The sequence below is a fragment of the Mustela lutreola genome, chromosome 9, assembly GCF_030435805.1.
Source record: "Mustela lutreola isolate mMusLut2 chromosome 9, mMusLut2.pri, whole genome shotgun sequence".
Lineage (NCBI taxonomy): Eukaryota > Metazoa > Chordata > Mammalia > Carnivora > Mustelidae > Mustela > Mustela lutreola.
Genome location: NC_081298.1, coordinates 120136763 through 120160892, shown reverse-complemented (window position 1 = coordinate 120160892; position 24130 = coordinate 120136763). Strand labels below are relative to the sequence as shown.

The following is a 24130-nucleotide window of genomic DNA, read 5'->3' as shown; positions in this document are numbered from 1 at the left end:
GATGTTTCTTTTAAATATACTATGAGACATAGACAAAAAAAGATGTGCACATTAATGTAATCAGCACCTGTGTTAAAAAAAAAAAAAAAAATACAGGGTCCTGGGTGGTTCTGCCTTCAGCTCAGGTCATGATCACGAGGTTCTGGGATTAAACCCCATGTCGGGATCCCTGCTCAACGGGGAGCCTGCTTCTCCCTCTCCCTCTGCTCCTCCCTCTGCTTGTGCTTTCTCTCACGCTCTCTCCCACTATGTCAAATAAATAAAAAATCTTTTAAAAAAATAAAAACTAAAGTTTAAGAAGTAAAGCATTACTAACAGTTTGTATTCCATAATATTTTCCTTACTTTTCCTCCCAACAGAAATGAAGACTCTTCCTAAATTTTGTGGTTCTCATTTCCATGCATTTCGTTACAATTTTACTACATATGTATGTATCCTTGAGCAGTGTATGTATGATTGTTTTGTGTGTTTTAAGTTTGTATGTCGGTAGTATCTTCTGGTGTGTATTCCTCTGCATCCAGCTTCATCTGTGGGGAGACAGCTGCAGATTCACATTTTCGCTGCTGTAGAGAATTTCCTTGAATGAGTAAACCACATCCTACTCACCCTTTCTCCAGTGGATGGGGTAGCTTGTAACCAAGTATGTATTACCAGGTATTACCTACGATGTAGCTATGAACATTCTTTTCCATAGTGCCTTGTTGACTGAAGGAACATTTCTCTACAGGAAACTTGACCTAGGAGTAGAATTGCTGGATCCTAGGGCATGAACACCTAATTCATTATCAGCCGTAAATTGGTCTCCATAGTTGAGACGCCCATACACCAGCTTACCTTTTGCTTCACATCTTTACCAATGCTTAACATGTCCAGAATTCTTAGCTTTTGCCAATGTAATGGTATTTCATTGTGGTTTTAATGTCCCTGATTACCAATGAAGTGGAGCATTTTTCATATGCTTGTTAGCTGTTCTGGTTTCCTATTCTGTAAAGGGCTCTTGTGCTTGATCATACTCTCTGTCGTCATCATCATTATTGTTATTTTACAATATTGGGTTGTCTTTTTTTGATACTGATTTATAGGAGTTCTTTATGTGTTCAAGAAATTAATTCCTTGGGGCGCCTGGGTGGCTCAGTCAGTTAAGCCTCTGCCTTTGGCTCAAGTCATGATCTCAGGGTTCTGGGATCAAACCAGGCATCGGGCTTTCTGCTCGGCAGGGAGTCTGCTTCTCCCTCTCCCTCTGCCCCCTCCCCCGACTTGTGTGCATGCTCTTTCCTTCTCTCAAATAAATAAAAATGTTAAAAAAAAAAAAAAACGAATTCCTTGTCGTTGGCTTACATTTGCAAATATATTCTTCCAATCTGCAGCTTGTCTTTTTATTTTGCTTATGGCATATTTGAATGTATAGAATTTTAAAACTTTAGTATAGTTAAATGTCAGTTTTCTTTCATGTGTGCTTTAATCTTGTTCTAAAAGACAACTCTTTTGGGGGAGCCTGGGTTGCTTAGTCGGTTGGGTGTCTGCCTTTGGCTCGGGTCATGATCTCAGGGTCCTGGGATCTAGCCCCACATTGAGCTCCCTGTTCAGTGGAGAGTCTGCTTCTCTCTCTCTCTCTGACCCTCCTCTCTGCTTATGTGCACTCATATTCTCTCTCTCTCTCTCTCTCTCTTTCTGTGATAAATAAGTAAATAAAATCTTTTAAATAAAAAATAAAATTTTTCGGGCGCCTGGGTGGCTCAGTGGGTTAAGCCTCTGCCTTCAGCTCAGGTCATGATCTCAGGGTCCTGGGATCGAGTCCTGCATCGGGCTCTCTGCTCAGCAGGGAGCCTGCTTCCTCCTCTCTCTCTCTCTCTGCCTGCCTCTCTGCCTACTTGTGATCTGTCTCTGTCAAATAAATAAATTAAATCTTAAAAAAAAATAATAAAATGTTTCATATCACTTCCAAAGTTTAGGGTATATGTCTAATGTATGTTCAACATCGTTCCTTTTGCTGTTATAGTATCTTCCAAGGATAAATTCACACTGGTGTCATGATATAAATCTATCTTTCTGATCATAATTCAGCTTGGCTTACAAGTCATTCTTTTTTTTTTTTTTAAGATTTTATTTATTTATTTGACAGACAGAGATCACAAGTAGGCAGAGAGGCAGGCAGAGAGAGAGGAGGAAGCAGGCTCCCCACTGAGCAGAGAGCCCGATGTGGGACTCGATCCCAGCACCCTGGGATTATGACCTGAGCCAAAGGCAGAGGCTTTAACCCACTGAGCCACCCAGGAGTCCCACAAGTCATTCTTAATATTTTTGCTTCCTTTAGAGAAACATAATCATGAGCAAGGCAAATGTTCTCTGGATAGATAATAAAAACTTTCCCATATCCCACCATATAGTATTTCCCGATTCATTTTTTTTTTTTAAGATTTTATTTATTTATTTGACAGAGAGAAATCACAAGTAGTCAGAGAGGCAGGCAGAGAGAGAGAGGGAAGCAGGCTCCCTGCTGAGCAGAGAGCCCGATGCGGGACTCGATCCCAGGACCCTGAGATCATGACCTGAGCCGAAGGCAGCGGCTTAACCCACTGAGCCACCCAGGCGCCCCCGATTCATTTTTAAAGTAATAAATTTCTCTAAACATCCATGATCCTCTTCATGCTCCACTTTAAAAAATACACTAATCTTCTTGCTTTTCCTGCATACCTTGAAGTGTGAATAAGCAGCAGGAGATGGAGCCTCGGTTTAGCCCGAGATGAAGTCTGAGCACATTTACAGGATTGCTGGACAGGCTCACCAGAAGCCCATTTCCATGAGGGCCTGCAAATGCTTAAAGGACTGAACTCAACCTTGGGGAAGAGAGAACCAGGCATAGTAAATTTAGCACAACTGCATACTTTTACTTTTTCTGAGGTAAGAGAAAATTCTGTACCAAGTCTGAAACGTGGATTTGATTCACAGGTCAACAGTACCTTCCCTACTCCCTTCTTCCCCCGATGGAAAACAGATATGACATTAAAGTCAACCCATAAGCATTTTAGATTATAAAGTATAAACTTTCTTCTCAACTCTGAGAATACTTTTATCCTCAAATATTTATGCTAAAATATTTGACCACCAGACCACCCAGTTTCCAATCTCACCCTTATCACTTACCTGGGAGACATTCAGCAAGTTACTTAACTTCTGTGCCTCGGTTTCTTGAACTGTAAAATGAAAATAATAAAAGTAGTAGCTACTCTATAGGATTATAATGATCGGGAAATACTATATGGTGGGATATGATAATTAAATGATGTATGTGTATGTATGCATGTGTGTATATAAATATGTGTATGTGTATGTATGCATGTGTGTATATAAATATGTCTATTTCCCATTTGCTCATACAGCCCAGTAGCCTTGAGTATACAAAGTATCGGGATGTTGGCTCCTAAATTCCATTCTCCATTAAAAAGAACCAAGACTCCTTGAAGAAATGGTTGCAAGGTCTGAGGCAGGGATAATACAAGATGACCCTGGAACATCTTTTTGTGCTATGTCAAAGTCACAGGAACCTGTTTGAAGGAGCTCTCATCGACCAAATCTGGAAAAGTTTGAACATCAAAAACAAACAAACAAACAAAAAGGGATATAACCTATTGAGTAAAGAACAGGGCCATGGGGTGCCTGGGTGGCTTAGTCCGTTAAGCATCCTACTCTTGATTTCAGCTCAGGCCATGCAATCGAACGCACCCCACTTTTAGAGAGTCACACTCTGTCTCTCTAAAATATCTTTTAAAAAAAGATTCTCTCTTGCCTCTCCCCCCTTGTTCTTTCTCTCTCTCTTTTAAAAAAAAAAGAACATGGCCACAATGGTAAAGTTAGAGATAAAGAGAAAGTTCATTTTTTAAAGTAGAAAGTCATGTGGAAGAAATGAGGGAATAAGAAAGCATCATTTGGCAACCATAATAGTAATAATTATGGACGCTAAAACTAGTGGATGAAAGTTTGAGGAATAATAATATTTACATAGTCTCAGACCATCTTTCCACAAGACACCTATTAAGTAAAAGGAGTAAACTAATAACTTGACAGTTGGAGAAATCTGGTTGATACCAACTTAACCAATATTAAAGGTAATGTTATTAATAGTGGGGCAAACCAATATTATATGCCTTTTGAAGCACTGATGAGAACTCAGCATCGGGAAAAAAAAAAAAAAAAAAAAAAAGGAAAGAAAAAACCGAACAGCAACAACCAAAATCTCAACATCACTTCTGTGTATTCTTGCCAAATGACTTAGTCTGAATCTACTCATGGGGAGCTATCAGACAAGTCCAAACTGAGGGACTGTCCACAACACAACTGACCTGTGCTCTTCAAAAATATCAGTGCCATTTACCACAGAGAAAGGCTGAGAAACTGCCAGATGAATGGATGCTAAGGAAGCATGACAATTGAATGCACACATAGTCTCGAATGTTCTTCTGATTAAGAAGACATTTTTCGAACAAATGTTGAAACCTGAATGTTTAGATAGATTAGATAATAGTATTACATCAATTACAGTTTCTATGACTTTAGGAAAAACTCACTATTGAGGTATTTAAAGATAAAATAATAGAATGTAACTTACTGTTAAATGGTTCAAGAAAAAAATTACATATTATAGATACATATGAAGGGAATAGGGAGAAGTAAAGGTAAAATGTTAAAAATTGGTGGGGTGCCTCGGTGGATCAGTGGGTTAAAGCCTCTGCCTTTGACTCAGGTCATGATCCCGGGGTCCTGGGATTGAGCCCGCGTCAGACTCTCTGCTCAGTGAGGAGCCTGCTTCTCCTTCTCTCTCTGCCTGCATCTCTGCCTACATATGATCTCTGTCTGTCAAATTAATTAATTAATTAAATATATATAATATAATAAATTTAAAAATGTTAACAATTGGCAAATCTGGGTAAAAGATATTAAGGAGCTCTTTGTCTTATTTTTGCAACTTTTCTCTCTGAAATTGATTTATTACCTTGATTATAGTAATGGTTTCATGGGTGTATGCATATGTGCAAACTCATCAAACTATACATTAAATATGTGCAGTTTTTGTGTGTCAATTATACATCAGTAAAGGGGAAAAAATTTTAATGTATGTAAAAAAGCTTAGATATTGTCTGTCACATAAGTATATGTGGCTTTGCTGCCATTATAAGGATAGATTAGAAACCTACGGGATGTGAAGATACAAGAATGTGAGGGTAAAGATCATGAACATAAGTGGCATTCTCCTTAGATGGTCACAAGTCCCAGGAATCCCAGGACTTGTGATAGTTTATTTTAGAGTCCAACATAGCCTGTATTTTTTTCCACTTGGAAAGAATTGAAAAACATATGATCTTGAAGTGGAAAGTAAAAAATAGCTTTTTATTTGAAAAGAATGGAAAGATTTTTGTAGGCAGATGATAAGCACACCATCTGGTTAACTCAAGAGAAATCCTAGAACTTAGATTTCCACATTTTTTTTATCAGCCATGTATGGTTTAAGATAGACCCCTGTAAGCTAAAAATATCATTTTTGTTCTACCATTCATATGTTAATTGAAAATGCCATCAATTGCAGAGCTAATGATTTCATTTGTCCTCTCTAAGACTCAGAGCCCATCATGGTTTGTACCTCTCAAGTTCGGATGTGCAAGACAAATTCGTCATGTAAGCAGTAGACAAAGTTGGCACCATAGGGTCTAAAATTAAATAAGTTCTAATTTTCAAATACAATCACACTCAATGATCCTCAACCAGGTACAATTTTGCCTTTAGCGGATATTTTGCAAAGTCTGGAGACATGTTGGGGTGTCACCAGTGGGTGAAAGGAAGGTGAAAAGGGGAGGGATTATTACTGACATCTAGTGTTAGAAATCAGAGATGCGGGGCGCCTGGGTGGCTCAGTGGGGTAAAGCCTCTGCCTTTGGCTCAGGTCATGGTCCTAGGGTCCTGGGATCGAGCCCCACATCAGGCTCTCTGCTCAGTGGGGAGCCTGCTTCCTCCTCTCTTTCTGTCTGCCTCTCTGCCTACTTGTGATCTCTCTCTGTCAAATAAATAAATAAAATCTTAAAAAAAAAAGAGAGAGAGAGAGAAAAATCAGAGATTCTACTAAATAAACCTACAATCCATAGGACAGCCTCCTACAACAAAGACTTCTCTGGTCCAAAATGTCAATAGTGCCAAAGATGAGAAATCCTACACAAAGTGAATACATTTTCTAAAATGTCAAGCAGTTAAAGTGCTAGTAAGGATAATGTTTCTAGTCCCATCTTGGTATAGAATTTTATCAGCTAGTTTGTGCTTAGTACATAATAAATATTCAATATATATTTGTTTAATCAATCAAAAATTTGTGCTGCTCTTATTTTATGAATATTATTTATGGTTTTCCTCTCATTTATGTATGCACTAAAACTGGACCAGAAGTTCATTGCTAGCTACCTAGTAAGTGTCCCACTCTTGTTTCAAAATATAGCAAGGGAGAGATTTTTATATAATATTATAGATAAGGTGGGAAGTTGGGCCAGCCTGGTGGTGGGTATTGTGGAGGGCATGTATTGCATGGAGCACTGGGTACGGTGCATAAACAATGAATTCTAGTACACTGAAAAGTAATTTTGAAAATTTAAAAATTAAAAAAAATTCAGACCAAAAAAAAAGATTATAGATAAACTAGGATACAGGAAAGTGAAGAACAAGCAATATCCAATGGAGATTGAGTATGAAAGAAAATTTTTGTGGCTTCTTGTATAATGAAAGGATTTTCAATGACATTTTAGACATGTCTTGAGAAATCTCATTTAAAACAAAAAATTCAAATGATATTCAATACATGGACAAGAATCCAGCCTTGTGGGGCACCTGGGTGGCTCAGCTGGTTAAACAGTTAACCGTCTATCTCGAGCTCAGGTCATCATCTCAAGGTCCTGGGATGGAGCCCTGCATCGGGCTCCCCACTCAGTGGGGAGTCTGCTTCTCCCTCTCCCTCTGCCTCTCCTCTTACTTTTGCTCTCTCTCTCCCAAATAAATAAATAAAATCTTAAAAAAAAAAAAAAAAAAAAGAATCCAGCCTTGTAAGTGTTTACATGCTGTGCAAAATTTTAAAGCTGTTAGGGCAAAACAACTTGTCCCAACAAATGAGAGAGGATAAATCTCTCCCCGTCCTCCTTTGCTTATTTTGTGCTTGAGCAAAACGAAGTAGTAGGAAGTTACTTATCACTGCTCTACTCCCCAGGAGCATAAGCTTGAAGGTGCCCCCAAAATGGAGAAGCTAGGGTGTCTGGGTGACTCAGTGGGTTAAAGCCTCTGCCTTCGGCTCAGGTCATGATCCCAGGGTCCTGGGATCGAGTCCTGCATTGGGCTCTCTGCTCAGTGGGGAGCCTGCTTCATCCTCTCTCTCTGCCTGCCTCTCTGCCTACTTATGATCTCTCTCTGTCAAATAAATAAATAAAATCTTTTAAAAAAAACTTGAAAACATTTTTTTAAAAAAATGGAGAAGCTACAAAGTGCTGAGAGATCCCTTACACCATCACTTGGTTTTATATCTCACTAGGAAAGGAAATGTCCACAGAGCCTTCATCAATCTGTAGGAAAACCTCAGATCATCAGATAGTTTTGAAAAAGTCATATTTGGGGCACCTGAGTGCCCTGGGTGGCTCAGCTGTTAAGTGCCTGCCTTCTGCTCAGGTCATGGTCTCAGGGTCCTGGGATGGAGCCCTGCATTGGGCTCTCTGCTCAGCAGGAGTTTGCCTCTCCCTCTACCTCTGCCGCTCCCCCTGCTTATGCTTTCTCCCTCTCAAATAAATAAATCATGTTTAATGTGTCATATGCAATGATTACCTCACATGTCTAGAAACCTTTGAAGTAAGGAAACAGGTGATAATTACTTAAGGAATACAAGCATTAATATTCTTCTTTTTTTTTAAAATAGTTATTTGAAAGAGAGAGACAGAGATAGAGCCTGAACAGGGAGGAGAGAGAAAAGCAGGTTCCTGGCTGACCCCTATGCAGGCTCAGTCCAGGACCCAGGGATCATGACCTGAGCTGAAGGCAGATGCTTAACCGACTGAGCCATGCAGTCAGTTGCCCCCAAGTACTAATATTCTTTAGAAACTTATCAAATTACTTATTTAACAGTATTTATTTATGATGAAGTTTAATCATATATTTTCTAAAATGTTCTAGATCTATTACCAGTTATCCTCACCTCTGATTTTTTTAAATATATTTAAAGATTTTATTTATTTGACAGACAGAGATCACAAGTAGGCAGAAAGGCAGGCAGAGAGAGAAGAGGAAGCAGGCTCCCCGCTGAGCAGAGAGCCCGATTCAGGGCTCGATCCCAGGATCCTGAGATCATGACCTGAGCCGACGGCAGAGGATTAACCCACTGAGCCACCCAGGCACCCCCACATCTGATATGTTAAGAACAAAAATTATTATGCCCATTTGTAATTTAATGCACTTTTATTTTTATTAACAGTTTTAGGAATTAAATTAATATTTAGTAAAAAAAAAAAAATTAACCAGTCCAGAGGACTTACAATAAAAAGCCACGGCCCCTCTACTGCTCCTTCCCCACTCATTCCAGTACTGCTTCTCTACAGCAATTCATTTTTGTTTTCACATAGTCATCTTTATAACTAAATAATATTCCTATGTTAATATTTCCTTTTTTAAAAAAATTTTTATTTATTTGACAGAGAGCACAAGCAGTGGGAGCAAAGGCAGAGAGAGAGAGAGAGAAGCAGGCTTCCTGCTGATCAAGGACCCCGATGTGGGGCTCGATCCCAGGGCCCTGAGACCATGACCCAAGCCGAAGGCAGACGCTTAACTGACTGAGACACCCTGGTGCCCCTCCTATGTTAATATTTCTTGATGTATCAATTGCAGACCTTTACTCCTACCTTTGAAAGGTAAAGATTTAACGACTTAAGCTATTCTCTCTCCCCTCCAGTTTTAGTATATTATTTTTAGTTCTTATATTGAAAGTCTTTATAACTTAAGATAAGCTACTGTTCCTTGTTCCATCAGCTTTTTTTTTTTTTTACATCGCTCTTGTCTCCCCTGTAAGTAAGACGAAGCTGTTACCACACCCACCTGTCCTTCTGTCCTTCCAACCAACCTCTGTCAGCCTCACTTTTGCTTTCTATCTTTTAATTTTATGACATCAAGGTTAATGGCAACTACATTCTCTTCTGTAACTATAAACAATATTCAGTGTTTTGTCCCTCATCAGCTCTAGACTTTGAATGGCAGTAAGCAGCGTTTGCTCTGTTATCACAATGTAAACATTACTCAGTGTGGAAACAAGTGCTGCACTAGGACAACATTTCCTGTCACGAGTCCACTTTTTGACCCCTTCCTCTGCCACTTACGAGAAAATGTCCCTTTCCTTGAATTCCATCATGATCAAAATCAAGCCACATTTTAGTCTACTTCATATCTGGACCATGGCTTTCTTGAGATTTTGTTTTACTTGTTTTTCTGACAAATCTCCATTGCCTTCCTTTTTCCCTACTGAAGAGAAGACATATGTGCCTCTTTTACCCATCCATAGCATGAAATACTTCCATTCTTTGAATTCAGGGAGCCCACTGACTTATGTCCTCTGAAGATAGATGCCTTCCAAATCGGCCGCATCTTGACATTGTTCCTCACTGGAGTCATGGATAGTTACTGTGTTCTTGTATCCCGTGTCTTCTTTTTGGATTTTTGTCCTTGTTTTGCTAGCACAGATTAACACATTTCACAAAGATTAATACATTTTCACAAGGATTTCTTCTCTTCTAATTTAAAACATGTCCTTGGGGCACCTGGGTGGCTCAGTGGCCTCTGCCTTCAACTCAGGTCATGATCTTAGGGTCCTGGGATCAAGTCCCACATTGGGCTCTCTGCTCAGCGGGGGGCCCCACTCCCCCTGCCCGCCACACCCCTCTCTCTGCCTGCTGCTCTGCCTACCTGAGCTCTCTCGCTCTCTGTGTCAAATAAATAAATAAAATCTTTTTAAAAATGTCCTTGATTTTCCTTTCTGAAAAAAACTTAATATGCACCCTTTTGAATTTCTTCTGGTTTAAATGTTCTCCCTTATGAATTTATCTTGCAACCCCCTTCTTACAAGATTCCTTACAAGAAAAGCACCAATATACTTTAAAAAGGTGGATTATGAATTACATAACTTGTAACAACTATTAGTTCTCTATGTGGTGGAATAATGACCCAAATAAGATGGAAAAACCTAGTATGTGTTTTTTAATTAATGTAGTTTTTAAATTAATTTTTTAAAAGATTTTATTTATTTATTTGACAGATAGAGTGCACAAGCAGGCAGAGCAGCAGGCAGAGGGAGAGGGAGAAGCAGGTCCCCACTGAGCAGGGAGTGTGATGTGGGGTACAATCCCAGGACCTTGAAATCATGACCCAAGCCGAAGGCAGCCACTTAATCGACTGAGCCACCCAGGCACTTTTTTTTTTTATGTGTTTTGCAACATAAAAGTTGCCACCTTTTGTAGAGGTGGAGTGTGAATTTGACCAATTTTGTCAAATTGTCTTGATTTTTAACAGTATGGAAATACTGTTATTAGGAAAATAATACAGATAAACTCAATTTAAGGGTGTACAATTTAATTATTATAGCTTTTAAAGAGAAGACCTAAATTTTAACCAGAAATTTTATTTTTTAATAATGGACATGAGATAAACTTTTATTTAGCTTAAAGAATTTAAGCATATTTTAACATTTAAAATGTTTAAAAAATATTATTTCTTATAAATATAGTGTAGAATAGGATTGATTCAAGAGCCTGGGACTGGGGCACCTGGGTGGCTCAGTGGGTTAAAGCCTCTGCCTTTGGCTCAGGTCATGATCCCAGGGTCCTGGGGAGGAGCCCTGCATTGGGCGCTCTGCTCGGTGTGATCTCTGTCTGGCAAATAAATAAATAAATAATCTTAAGGGGAAGAAAAAAAAAGCCTGGGACTAACGGCTGGTAAAAATCGAGGCTTTTATTTTATTTTATTTTATTTTTTTAATTTATTTGACAGATCACAAGTAGGCAGAGAGGCCGGCAGAGAGAGAGAGGAGGAAGCAGGCTCCCCATTGAGCAGAGAGCCTGACACGGGGCTCAATCCCAGGACTGATCCCAGGACTGATCCCAGGACCCTGGGACCATGACCTGAGCCGAAGGCAGAGGCTTTAACCCACTGAGCCACCCAGGTGCCCCAAATCGAGGCTTTTAAAAAGTGTCCATAATTTCAGAGTCTTTCCAGCAATAAGGAGTTAGTGACATTAATCAAACCTAAAAAATCTGTCAGATGGATGCAATAGATATTATAAAAATCCTGGACATCAATAGAAACTGAAATCTAAAACCCAGAGTTGGATAATAATAGTCCCCAGAGCTGAACAGTCAAGATTCATGGAGTAGGGCGCCTGGGTGGCTCAGTGGGTTAAAGCCTCTGCCTTCAGCTCGGGTCATGATCCCAGGGTTCTGGGATCGAGTCCCACATCGGGCTCTCCGCTCAGCGGGGAGCCTGCTTCCTCCTCTCTCTCTCTGCCTGCCTCTCTGCCTACTTATGATCTCTGTCTGTCAAATAAATAAATAAAATCTTTAAAAAAAAAAAAAAAAAAAGATTCATGGAGTAAATGGAAAGCAAACATCCCAGCTGCAAAGAAATAATAGAGCTAAAAAACCATTACCCAATCAGCAAAGACACTAAAGGCTTGTATGCAGAGCTGCTCTTCGAGAAATGTTTGACAACCAACTGGGAACAAAGACCAATCAGAATTGAGGCTGACCATGGCTGTGGAACCAGTGCCTAGAAGACCCTGCTGGGCAGACCATTAACTCTTGAGAGGACGTATTGGAGAGAGGGCCTGGAGGGCCTCCAGGTGGATGGGAAGTGTGAGGAAACACCGGCATGTCAGGATAGTAGCTGTGTCAGTATTTTAACCACCTGGATAGTCATGCTGGTCGTCATGGCTCCCTGCGGTGGTTTCCAGTCTGGAGCCCTTGCAGTGAGCAGAGATCCAGATAATTTTCTAATCATCTAGGCAGGAACTCAGCTTCCAAGGGATTAAGCAAAAGTCTAGTTCTTCAGAAACGAAGCGACAACTGTAGAAACTCAGCTCCAGAGGGGAGCTTATGCCCAAGGCTAAAGGACTTGGAACAAAGGTTAGAATAAGCAGCAAAGCCAGAGGACTGCTGAATTTGGGTTCTGTGTATCTTACTAGCCTGGCATCAGGTTGGAATCACAGTGAAGGGCAGGCCAGGACCATGGAGCGAAAAGGGAGTAGTAATGAGAACACCCTGGATTAGATAGAACGTGAGGGTCCACGCACAACATTCTCGTGTACTCTAAAATCTTACTGATTGTACCAGCTAGGGTTCAGTACAGGAAACAGAAACCACTAGAGGTATCCTTTTTTTTTTTTTTTTTTTTAAAGATTTTTATTTATTTGTGAGAGAATGACAGAAATAGTGACAGAGCATGAGTGGAGAGGAGAGGGAGAAGGAGGCTCCCCACTGACAAGGAGCCAGATGTGGGGTTCGATCCCAGGACCTTGGGATCCTGACCTGAGCCTAAGGCAGATGCTAACAGACGGAGCCACCCAGGTGCCTCCACTGGAGGTATCTTAAACATGAAGAGGTATATTATATAGATTGAGGCGCTTGGAAAATCTTCGAAAGGGCTGAGGGAGCGTGTTCTAGGCTGGAACGTCAGAAATGCCTTCTATAGCAATATGGAACTGACTCGCCAAGGGACTGCCTTCTGAGGCCACTACTTGGAATGACTGAGTTCAGGACCACAACACCATGGAAGCAGGCTTCATAGATGCCTGATTCAGGAATCCAACATGGCTCCTGTTACCACAGTAACTGTACTTCAATCCCGAGAAAGCTGTGGGAAGACACTGGAGGTGTTGCTGTAAGATAATAAAATCTCACATTTCCATGACCTCACCTGCCGCAGAGAGGTAAGCAAAGAAGAGCAAGAAAAGAGCTCTCACCTGATTTTTGCCCTTCCAAATCTCACCTGAGTGTGTCTAGCTGACAGAGGCCATCTCACATCCAGAGTTGGGCCTGCGAAGGAGCCAGGATGGCGGGTTTTGGTGTTCTAGCCTCTCCTGTACAGGAAGGCACCCTAGAGAAGGGCAGAATGCAGGTTGAGGGAGCCAGTCCATATCATCCACTGAAATGACACACCCATTTTTAAAGTACAAAGAAATAAGCTGAGTGGGAACAGAAGGGGCGCTTCAAGGTATCAGCTAAAGGCAAGAACTGTGCAGGGGCACCAAATTCAAGATGAAACATTTTCCTGTGGTGTTTACAATCACTATGGCCTTGATTTGCTTTTAATAGTTTGTACCTAATTGGTCAATCTTCTCCCTTCAGGACACTTACTCGATGATTTTATTTTGCTAATGGGTAATGTACCCATATGGTTCAAAATTTGAAAGTTTCACAAAGCTTTGTAGTAACTGGCCCCCAGATACTCAGTTATCCTCCTTTGAAGTAAACAGTCATAACTTTTTGTTTTTAATTATTCTAGTACAATCTGTTCTGAGTTTTTTTTTTAAGATTTTATTTATTTATTTGACAGATCACAAGTAGGCAGAGAGGCAGGCAGAGAGAGAGAAGGAAGCAGGCTCCCTGCTGAGCAGAGAGCCCAATGCGGGGCTCGATCCCAGGACCCGAGATCATGACCTGAGCTGAGGCTTTAACCCACTGAGCCACTCAGGGGCCCCTGTTCTGGATTTTTAAAGTTTATTTTTTATATGTTTTTTATTTTAATTTTTTTTTAATAGGCTCCATGCCCAGTGTGGGACTTAAACACAGGAACCTGGGATCAAGAGTCAAGTACTCTACTGACGGAGCGAGCCAGGCTACCCCCAACAATCGTATTACTTTTATATTTTTCCAGAGCTGTTTTATTCATACGTATATATGTGTATCATAGTCTCTCTCCCCCACTTTTATACAACGATGACCTTTATGTACGTTGCTGTGCCTTGTATTTTTTCTAAATCATTTCCCAGTAGATCTTGGACACTGTGTCATATCACTACAAAAAGTCCCTTTCCATGGGTCACTATCTGAGCCAAAGGCAGACACCTAACTGACTGAGCCACCCAGTCACCCCAAGTCTACTAAATTATAAAGGACAAGTTGATCATAGTGAATTGGAGGATTAAGGGGAAAGCAGTCAAGTGACCTACCCTATGACCCCGTAATTGCATTATTAGGTATTTACCCAAAGGATACAAATATACAGATTTGAAGGGCACCTGGGTGGCTGGCTCGGTGGGTTAAGCCTCTGACTTTGGCTTGGGTCATGGTCTCAGGGTCCTGGGATCAAGTCCTCCTACTGGGCTTTGTGCTTAGTGGGAAGTCTGCTTGTCCCTCTCCCCGTCCCCCCACTACTCTCTATCTCTCTAATGATAAATTAAAAATCCTTAAGAAAATGTAATTCAGGGCTCCTAGATGGCTCAATCAGTTAAGCGGCTGCTTTTGGTGCAGGTCATAATCTCAGGGTCCTGGGATCTAGTCCCACATCAGGCTCCCTGCTCCACGGGGAGTCTGCTTCTCCCTCTCCCTCTGCCTGCTGCTCCCCCTGCTTATACACTCTCTCTCTCTCAAATAAATAAATAAAATCTAAAAAAAAAAAATGCAATTCAAAGGGGGCACATGCACCCCAATGCTTATGGCAGGTTTATTAACAATACCCAAACTATGGAGAAAGCCCAAATATTCGATTGATGAATGGGTTAAAAAAAGGTAATCCCTGATTACCATGGGATGTACTCAGCAATCAAAAAAAATGAAATCTTGGGGCACCTGGGTGGCTCAGTGGGTTGATCCTCTGCCTTCAGCTCAGGTCATGATCTCAGGGTCCTGAGATCGAGTCCCGCATTGGGCTCTCTGATCAGCAGGGAGCCTGCTTCCTCCCTCTCTCTCTGCCTACTTGTGATCTGTCAGATAAATCTTAAAAAAAGAAAGAATGAAATCTTGCCATTTGCAATGACATAGATGGAGCTAGGGTGTATTATGCTAAGTGAAATAAGTCAGTCAGAAAAGGACAAATACCATATGATCTCATTCATATGTGGAATTTAAGAAAGAAAACAGAGGAACATATGGGAAGGGATAAAAGAAAAGGAGAGAGGAAAACAAGCTACAGGAGGCTTTTAATGATGGAGAACAAACTAAGGGCTGCTGGAGGCATGTGGGAGGGGATGGGTTAGAAGGGTGATGGGTATTAAAGAGGGCACTTGCTGTGATGAGCTGGTGTTGTAGGTATGTGATGAATCACTGAATTCTATACAGAAGGCATTATTGCACTGTATGTTCACTAAAATTTAAATAAAAATAAAATTAAGTAAATTTAATTAAATAAAATTCCCCTTTTCAGGACAATTTACCAATATCTATAAAAGCAAGTACTACTGGGGGTGTCTGGGTGGGGTCGTTTGGGCATTTGACTCGGTTTCAGCTAGGTCATGATTTTGGGGTCATGACATTGAGCCACATGTCAGGTTCTGTGCTCAGCGTGGAGTCTACTGGAGTGTCTTTCCCTCTCCCTTTCCCTCCTCCTCTGCCTCTCCTTCCACTCACTCTCCCTCTCTCTCAATTAAATAAGTAAAATATTTTTTAAAAATGCATGTACAGGGACGCCTGGGTGGCTCAGTGGGTTAAAGCCTCTGCCTTCGGCTCAGGTCATGATTTCAGGGTCCTGGGATCGAGCCCCACATCAGGCTCTCTGCTCAGCTCTCTCTGTGCCTGCCTCTCTGCCTACTTGTGATCTCTGTCTGTCAAATAAATAAATAAAATCTTTTTAAAAAATGCATGTACACTTCACACAACAATTCTACTGGAATCACTGAAATATCTAGGAAGAGGGTCTGTTAAAAAAATTATGGTGTGTAGAGCCAATGACATACTGTTAGTTGTATAAAAGAACAAGAAAGTTGTTCATAAACTGATACAGAAAAACTTACTAGAGACATCATTAAGCAAAAGAAGCAAAGTGCAGATAACTATATAGAATATGTTAATTGTGGGCGCCTGGGTGGCTCAGTTCGTTAAGCAACTGCCTTCAGCTCAGGTCATGATTCTGGAGTCCTGGGAGTCCCGCATCAGGCTCCCAGTTCCACGGGGAGTTTGCTTCTCCCTCTGACCTTCTCTTCGCTCATACTCTCTCTGTCTCTCTCTCTCTCTCTCAAAAAAAAAAAAAAAATATATATATATATATGTTAATTGTGTAATAATAAAGAGAAGGACAATATATACTATGTAATATATATTGCATTTTATTGTAAATGAATGTTTACAATTCCTAGAATGACACAAAACTCATAATGGTGGTTAACTGTTAGTGGGAAGGAAGGAAAGGACAGGCAAATGGAACACAGAAGGGAGGGGGGAAGAGGGTGGGGGGTGAGGAAGGGAGCAGAAGGAACAATTTTTTAAAGACAAAGTATAAAATAAAATGAGTAAAATAGTCCAGAAGCATAATATACTGAAAATCCCATATCCTTTTGAAAACTCTTGAAATTTCTATGGTTCCCATATATTTTCCAGTTGCATCTGTCTTCAAGTTCTGCTGACTTCTCTTTTTCTTCTATTTTACCTCCCATGCAATGTTGTCCCTTTGCAATCCTGCGTCACACTGTGCTGCCATCCTGATTCATCCAGTCCCCAAAGCACCACACAAGGCTGCTTGTAGCACATTATGGTCCACAAACAACCTCAGTTTAGATCTTGTTCTTTTTAAAAAATTAGCATATAATGTATTATTTGTGTCAGGAGTACAGGTCTGTGATTCATCAGTCTTACATCACACCCAGTGCTCACCACAACATGTACTGTCCCCAGTGTCCATCACCCAGCCACCGCAGCCCTCCCACCCCCCCTCCACTCCTGCAACCCTCAATTTGTTTCCTAAGATTAAGAGTCTCTTTTGGTTTGTCTCCCTCTCTGGTTTCCATCTTCTTTCATTTTTACTTCTCTTCCGCTATGTAGATCTTGTTCTTAAATTCCCGTCAGTCACTCCCTCTGCATAACTACCTCTCCATAGTCCTGGGTACTTGTACTGGGTACTTTGTTTCCTCTTTGATCTTCTCCCCTGTTCTCTAGTGTCCCTCCCCAAATTTCTGTGAATGTCTTAAGTCAAAGCAATGTGGATGTCTCTTTGCCTTTCAGTCCGACCTAGGCCTCTCTACCAGCCAACCAAAAGTGTGTTAGTTGTTGTTGTTGTTGGTGGTGGTGGTGGTGGTGTGTGTGTGTGTGTGTGTGTGTGTGTGTGTGTGTGTGTATGCATGTTAGATTTTTATTTTGAAAAAATTTTAGATTTAGCATTGAGGTTGCAAAAATAATACAGAAAGTTCCTGAATACCTATTACCCAGTTTTCCCTAGTGTTAATGTCTTGAATAACTATAGTACATTTATCAAAAACAGGAACTAACATGAGTACAACACTATAAACTGAAACATTATTTGGATTTCATCAGATTTTCCATTGATGCCCTTTTTTGTTCCAGGATCCAATTCCAGATCCCACATTACATTTAGGTATCATGTCTTCTTAAGTCTTCTCTCACACTTTCTCAGTCTTTCCTTGTCCTCAAGACCTTGGAACTTCTGGGAGTCCTGGGTGGCTCAGTCAGTTAAGCATCTGCCTTCTGCTCAGATCATGATCCCAGAGTCCTCAGATCAAGCCCCACATGGGCTCCCTGAACCTGCTTCTCCCTCTCTCTCTGCTGCTTCCCCTGCCTGCTTGTGGGTTCTCTATTTCTCTGTCAAACAAACAAAAAAAAAATCATAAAAAAAAGACCTTGAAACTTTTGAAGAGTACTGGAACTTGTGAAGTGTACAGTCATTTTGTAGCATGACCTTTACTTCAGATCTGATATTTCCCTCATGATTAGATTGAGGCTATGAATTTTTAGCAAAAAATTTCAAGTGATGCACTTCCTTTGCAGGGTACATAACGTTAATGTACAAAGTATTTTCAGAATTACTAACCCATACACTTGTGAAAAACAACTTTACTAACTAGCCAGGGTATATAGTACCTGGTGCAGTTCTTTTTTTCTTTAACTTTACAGTATACAGTCAAAATACTGGTTTCCAAATTTACTTGGGTTAGTTCTTTTCTACTGCACTCTCTGCAGTGTGCTTATGTTATTGATTCATAATACACACAGGGTCATTTTTTATAATTTATATTCCATTTTGGGTTTCCCTCACAGTCTGGCTGAAAAAATTTTTAAATTTACATTAAGATGTGTTTTTAGGGCGCCTGGGCAGCTCAGCTGGTTAAGCCGTGAGTCTGCTGCTCCCATTGCCTGGTGCTGCCCCTGCTTGTGCTTACCCTCTCTCCGATTAAAAAAAAAAAAAAAAGATGGTTTGGTTTTTTTTTAAATATTTTATTTATTTATTTGAGAGAGAGACAGTGAGAGAGAGCATGAGCGAGGAGAAGGTCAGAGAGAGAAGCAGACTCCCCATGGAGCTGGGAGCCTGATGCGGGACTCGATCCCAGGAATCCAGGATCATGACCTGAGCCGAAGGCAGTTGTCCAACCAACTGAGCCACCCAGGCGTCCCAAAAGATGTGTTTTTAAACAAAGTATATTCTCTTCAGGAGAAAGACTCTTTTTTTTAAGATTTTATTTATTTATCTGACAGACACAGATCACAAGTAGGCAGAGAGGCAGGCAGAGAGAGAAGGAGAAGCAGGCTCCCCGCTGAGCAGAGAGCCCAATGCGGGGCTCGATCCCAGGACCCCAGGACCATGACCTGAGCTGAAGGCAGAGGCTTCAACCCACTAAGCCACCCAGGCGCCTCAGGAGAAAGACTCTATAGACAGCTCTCTTATAGTGGAGACCAAGCTAGGTTAGGTCCAAGGATGTAATTTGTCCACAGAGGACAAAACAGAGGGTTTTTTGTTGTTGTTTTTGTTGTTGTTTTAACAATTGTGAATTCCTTGCTACCATTGAAAAGTTGGAAACTTGCACACAAAAAGTCCAAACTGACAGCTTTGTTTAAAGGAATCTGGTCCATCTACTCTGATCCTGCCTTCTCACACGGCAACAGTTCTGACTTATAAGTCTGTTGTGGGACAAGGAGTTTCCCCTAGAGGACGTTAGGGACTCTTGCAATTGAGAAAGAGTGCTGGGGGTCAGAGTGAGGAAAAGGCAGGATTAGAACTCAGGTCTGCTGACCTGAGCATTACTCTCACTACTCGACATTCCCTCTGGGCACTAATTTCAAATTAATGAAGTTATACCCTTTTGGGGGAAGTTTAATATGAACGGTGACTGAAAATACAGGTTATGAAGTCCAGTGGGAATTCAAAGTTCAAACCCTGACTCCCCGGCTTAACTAGTATATGATCTTCCTTATCCCTGTCATTCCTTAGGACTTCAGTGGCATCATCCATAAAACAGTAGTGACAACATTCGCGCTTTAGGATTGTTGTAAGGTATAGTTAAACTAATTTTCTTCCCTTAGTGCTCTTGAACTGTATACTGCCCAAATATTGACTTAGGTATTAAAAAGCACTGTAGCTGCTACCTTACAAGAAAGACTGTTCTTCAGAAGGGCATTTCACGATCAAGATCAGGGAACAGGGGTGCCCCGGTGGCTCAGTGGGTTGCGCCTCTGCCTTCGGCTCGGGTCATGGTCTCAGGGACCTGGAATCGAGCCCCACATCGGGCTTTCTGCTCAACGGGGAGCCTGCTTCCCTTCCTCTCTGCCTGCCTCTCTGCCTACTTGTGATCGCTCTCTCTCTGTCGGATGAATAAATAAAATCTTTAAAAAAAAAAAAAAGATCAGGGAACAACCAGAATACTGACTATTTTGACACGGTGGAGCAGGTAAAAAAAATGAGTGGAAAGATACCCAAAGAGATAAGGGGTGAATGTGATATAAAGGGGACCCTCCACTTAAAGGAGATCACAGCCACGGAAAAATGTTAGGCATCCAGGACAGAGCATGCTAGCCTAGAGAAGGGTCCTGAGGGGAATAGCACATCTCTTCCTGACACGTCAGATGGCTGTACTCTCCCATGTTGTTTTATTTTTTTTTAAGATTTTATTTATTTATTTATTTGACAGAGAGAGATCACAAGTAGACGGAGAGGCAGGCAGAGAGAGAGAGAGATAGAGGGAAGCAGGCTCCCTGCTGAGCAGAGGGCCCGATGCGGGATTCGATCCCAGGACCCTGAGATCATGACCCGAGCCGAAGGCAGCGGCCCAACCCACTGAGCCACCCAGGCGCCCCCCATATTATTTTTTATTCAGGAAAACTGGAGTGGATCTCTTAGAGACATGGATCCGCTTTAAACCACCATTGAGGCTGTGGGCATTTGAGGGGGGCTGTGTAGGGTCAAAGTATGGGTTCCAGGGCAAGTGGTCTGTAGCTTTGTTGATGTGCTCTTTCCTCTGACTCATGAATTCTGCTGGACTAAAACATGACAATCAAAGCCATTATTGTCGCAGTTTTCCTCCATTGAGCCAACTGTGAGGTCAGGAAATGGAGTCTTTTGACATCTCTCTCTCACTCATAATTGAACCAATGACTGATTCTACTTTTAAAACATCTCCAATCGGTCATGGCTCTCTGTTTCCTTGCCACCATGCCAGTTCAGGTCACTAGTCACTCTCCTGAATCCTACTTGTGGTTACAGTGACTTTTCCTCTTCCTGGGACCCTCTTCCTTTGGTTCTCACTATTCAGATTTTAGTCCTCCTAGCCTTCCCTGGCCACCTGCTCTGAAATAGCCCCCTCCTGGTCACCAGATCAGGTCCTGTCTTTGACTTCCTTAATTGTACTTGACAAAATCTAAAATCATCTTGGTTTGGGGGTTCTTGATATTACACTAGTATATACGTTCCCTCAGAGTGTAGATACTATAATCATCTTTTTGACTCGGTACCCCTATGCGGTGTAGAACAGTATGTGGCATTGTTGAGTGAATAAATAGATGAATAATCTCCAATTTTCCCCCCTATTTCTGCCTTTGTAGGGTGAGGAAAATGAGGCACTTGCCTTGGGTGCAAAAAACCTTCGTAAATCAGAACTTAATAAAATAGTTTTTAAAAATCAGAATAGGGCGCCTGGGTGGCTCAGTGGGTTAAGCCGCTGCCTTCGGCTCAGGTCATGATCTCGGGGTCCTCGGATCGAGTCCCGCATTGGGCTCTCTGCTCAGCAGGGAGTCTGCTTCCTCCTCTCTCTCTCTCTGCCTGCCTCTCTGCCTACTTGTGATATCTGTCAAATAAACAAATAAAATCTTAAAAAAAAAAAGAATAAATGCTAAAAATGGTGAAAAAAACATCAAAATTTTAACTAAGGGTAGCATCTGCCCTCCCACAATCCCCATCCTGTTGTACTTTGCTCAAGCTAATCCCAGGCCTGTTTCCAATAAAACTTTGTTTATGGAAACAGGGAGGAGGAGTGTAGGCCATTGTGTGTAGATTTGCTTTTTTTCTTTTTCTTTCTTTTCTTATTTTTTTAAGATTTTATTTATTTATTTGAGAGAGAGAGATCACAAGTAGGCAGAGAAGCAGGCAGAGAGAGAGGAGGAAGCAGGCTCCCTGCTGAGCAGAGAGATGCGGGGGCTCGATCCCAGGACCCTGGGATTATGACCCAAGCCGAAGGCAGAGGCTTTAACCCACTGAGCCACCCAGGCGCCCCGATTTGCTTTTTTTCAACGCTTGCTTTAAAATATGATTTATCTGGCTCACTGAGTGTTTAGGCAGGTCTTTACATTTCGCATTCTCGGTGAGTGCCTTCTTGTTTCTCCCCAGTGGATCCCTCCTTGTGGCTTTTAAATTTTCTCCTCGCACAACAGTCAGAGTGGTCTCTTTATAGGCAAATCAGGTCATATCACTCCATTGTTAATGGCTTTCCTTTGCACTTAATACAAAGTCCAGAATTCTTTAAAATTCTTTTTTTTTTTTTTAAGATTTTATTTATTTATTTGACAGAGATCACAAGAAAGCAGAGAGGCAGACAGAGAGAGAGAGAGAGAGAGGGAAGCAGGCTCCCCACCTAGCAGAGAGCCCGATGCGGGGCTTGATCCCAGGACCCTGAGATCATGACCTGAGCTGAAAGCAGAGGCTTTAACCCACTGAGCCACCCAGGTGCCCCCAAAGTCCAGAATTCTTAATGTGGCCTACACCTACCCATCCCTACAAAGGCTGGCCCCTGCCTTGCTTCTGAACCTCATTCCCATCCCCTACGGAACTCTAGGGACCCTTGCTAGCATAAGTCAAATGCCCCACCCCCTTTATACAGACTATTCTCTGCCCAGAATACTCTCTTTTCCAAGATACTCCTAAATAGGGACGCCTGGGTGGCTCGGTTGGTTGGACGACTGCCTTTGGCTCAGGTCATGATCCCGGAGTCCTGGGATCGAGTCCCACATCGGGCTCCCAGCTCTGCGGGGAGTCTGCTTCTCTCTCTGACCTTCTCCTCGCTCATGTTCTCTCTCACTGTCTCTCTCTCAAATAAACAAATAAAATCTTTAAAAAAAAAAAAAAAGATACTCCTAAATACTGGTAATTCCTTTCCACGTTTCAGGTGTCAGCTGCACTTTTACTTCCATGGAAAAGCCTGGCTTGACTCTCCTCCAGTCCAAAACAGCTTCCTCTGTTACTTTTTCATAGTACTAGGGTTTCTCCTTCATACACTTAACACATTTGCAATCGTGTGTTTAGTTTGATGATGGTTTGATTAATGTCTGTCTGCTCACTTGACTGCAAATCCCAAGGAGCAGATATTACGACTGTCTCTTTGTTGTTGTTTCTGTCATCTTTATACTCTATCACATGCCTTGTCTGTAGTACATGCTTAATAAAAATCTAACTCAGTGACTGGGTCACAATAATGTTTGCAAAATTATTATTAGAAAGGTAGCTCAGATAGTGTATGAAAGCAAAAAGGAAAGCAAATGAACTTTGCAGGGATTTTAATGAACTTCCAATTTGTTCCTACTGGCTTTTTTTTTTTTTTTTTCTTTTTAAAGTCTGTGACATCTTTGATCTCAGGTTGCAATTCTTTATTTTTTTTTTTTTAAAGATTTTATTTATTTACTTGACAGACAGAGATCACAAGTAGGCAGAGAGGCAGGCAGAGAGAGAGGAGGAAGCAGGCTCCCTGCTGAGCAGAGAGCTAGATGTGGGGCTTAATCCCAGGACCCTGGGATCATGACCCGAGCCGAAAGCAGAGGCTTTAACCCACTGAGCCACCCAGGCACCCCTCAGGTTGCAATTCTTTTTTTTTTTTTTTTTTAAGATTTTATTTATTTATTTGTGAGAGAGAGAGAGAGCAAGAGCGAGCACAGGCAGAATGCCAGGCAGAGGCAGAGGGAGAAGCAGGCTCCCTGCTGAGCAAGGAGCCCGATGTAGGACTCGATCCCAGGACTCTGGGATCATGACCCGAGCCGAAGGCAGCTGCTTAACCAACTGAGCCACCCAGGCGTCCCATCAGGTTGCAATTCTATCCTTACCCTTTTCATATCTATAGCTTCCAAGGTGTATATCCTTACTCCAGAACAGCCTGGTGAATTTTTGTATGATTGTCTAGAAGGGTCAAAGGTAAGTGGGTCAGGTATCCTTTCAATTAATGCCATATTGAGCTTTTCTCCATAATCAATGGCTGCTTACACCAAAAAGTCACTATGAATTTTTTTTTTTTTAAAGATTTTATTTATTTGAGAGAGCGAATCTGCATGAACATGGGGGGAAAGGTATAGGAAGGAGACGCAGACTCCCTGCTGAGTCTGGGATCATGATCTAAGCTGAAGGCAGATGCTTAAACTACTGAGCCACCCAGGCACCCTTCCCCAAGAGTGAATTTTAATGATACACATACTAGCTGTCAATATCAGGCCAGTTAGACATAATTTATAGGAGATCAGCTTCTCCATTATAAATCATTAGAACTTCATCATTTCCCGCATTGGGATAAAGCAAATCTCCATGTAACTTCTGGGCATTAGGGTGATAATTTCTAATTTTTTTTTTAAAGTTTAGAGAGTTCTTTATTGTCACCAAACTTTTTTTTTCCCCTCTAAATTTAGACTCCTTTTTACATTGGGCGTTTGTGTTTTCATTTTTGTTTTTTTTT

At 41.4% G+C, this 24130-nt stretch overlaps 1 long non-coding RNA gene across 1 annotated transcript in view; it reads right to left on the bottom strand.

Annotated features, from left to right (window-relative positions):
- The window catches only part of LOC131840553 (uncharacterized), a 36413-nt gene that overhangs the window by 8093 nt on the left and 4190 nt on the right, over window positions 1–24130 (bottom strand). Inside the window, exons 2-3 of the long non-coding RNA XR_009357396.1 lie at window positions 13036–13143; window positions 3145–3194 (exon numbers count right to left, since the gene is read on the bottom strand). This is a non-coding gene — a long non-coding RNA (uncharacterized LOC131840553). The remainder of the gene's footprint in view (window positions 1–3144; window positions 3195–13035; window positions 13144–24130) is intronic.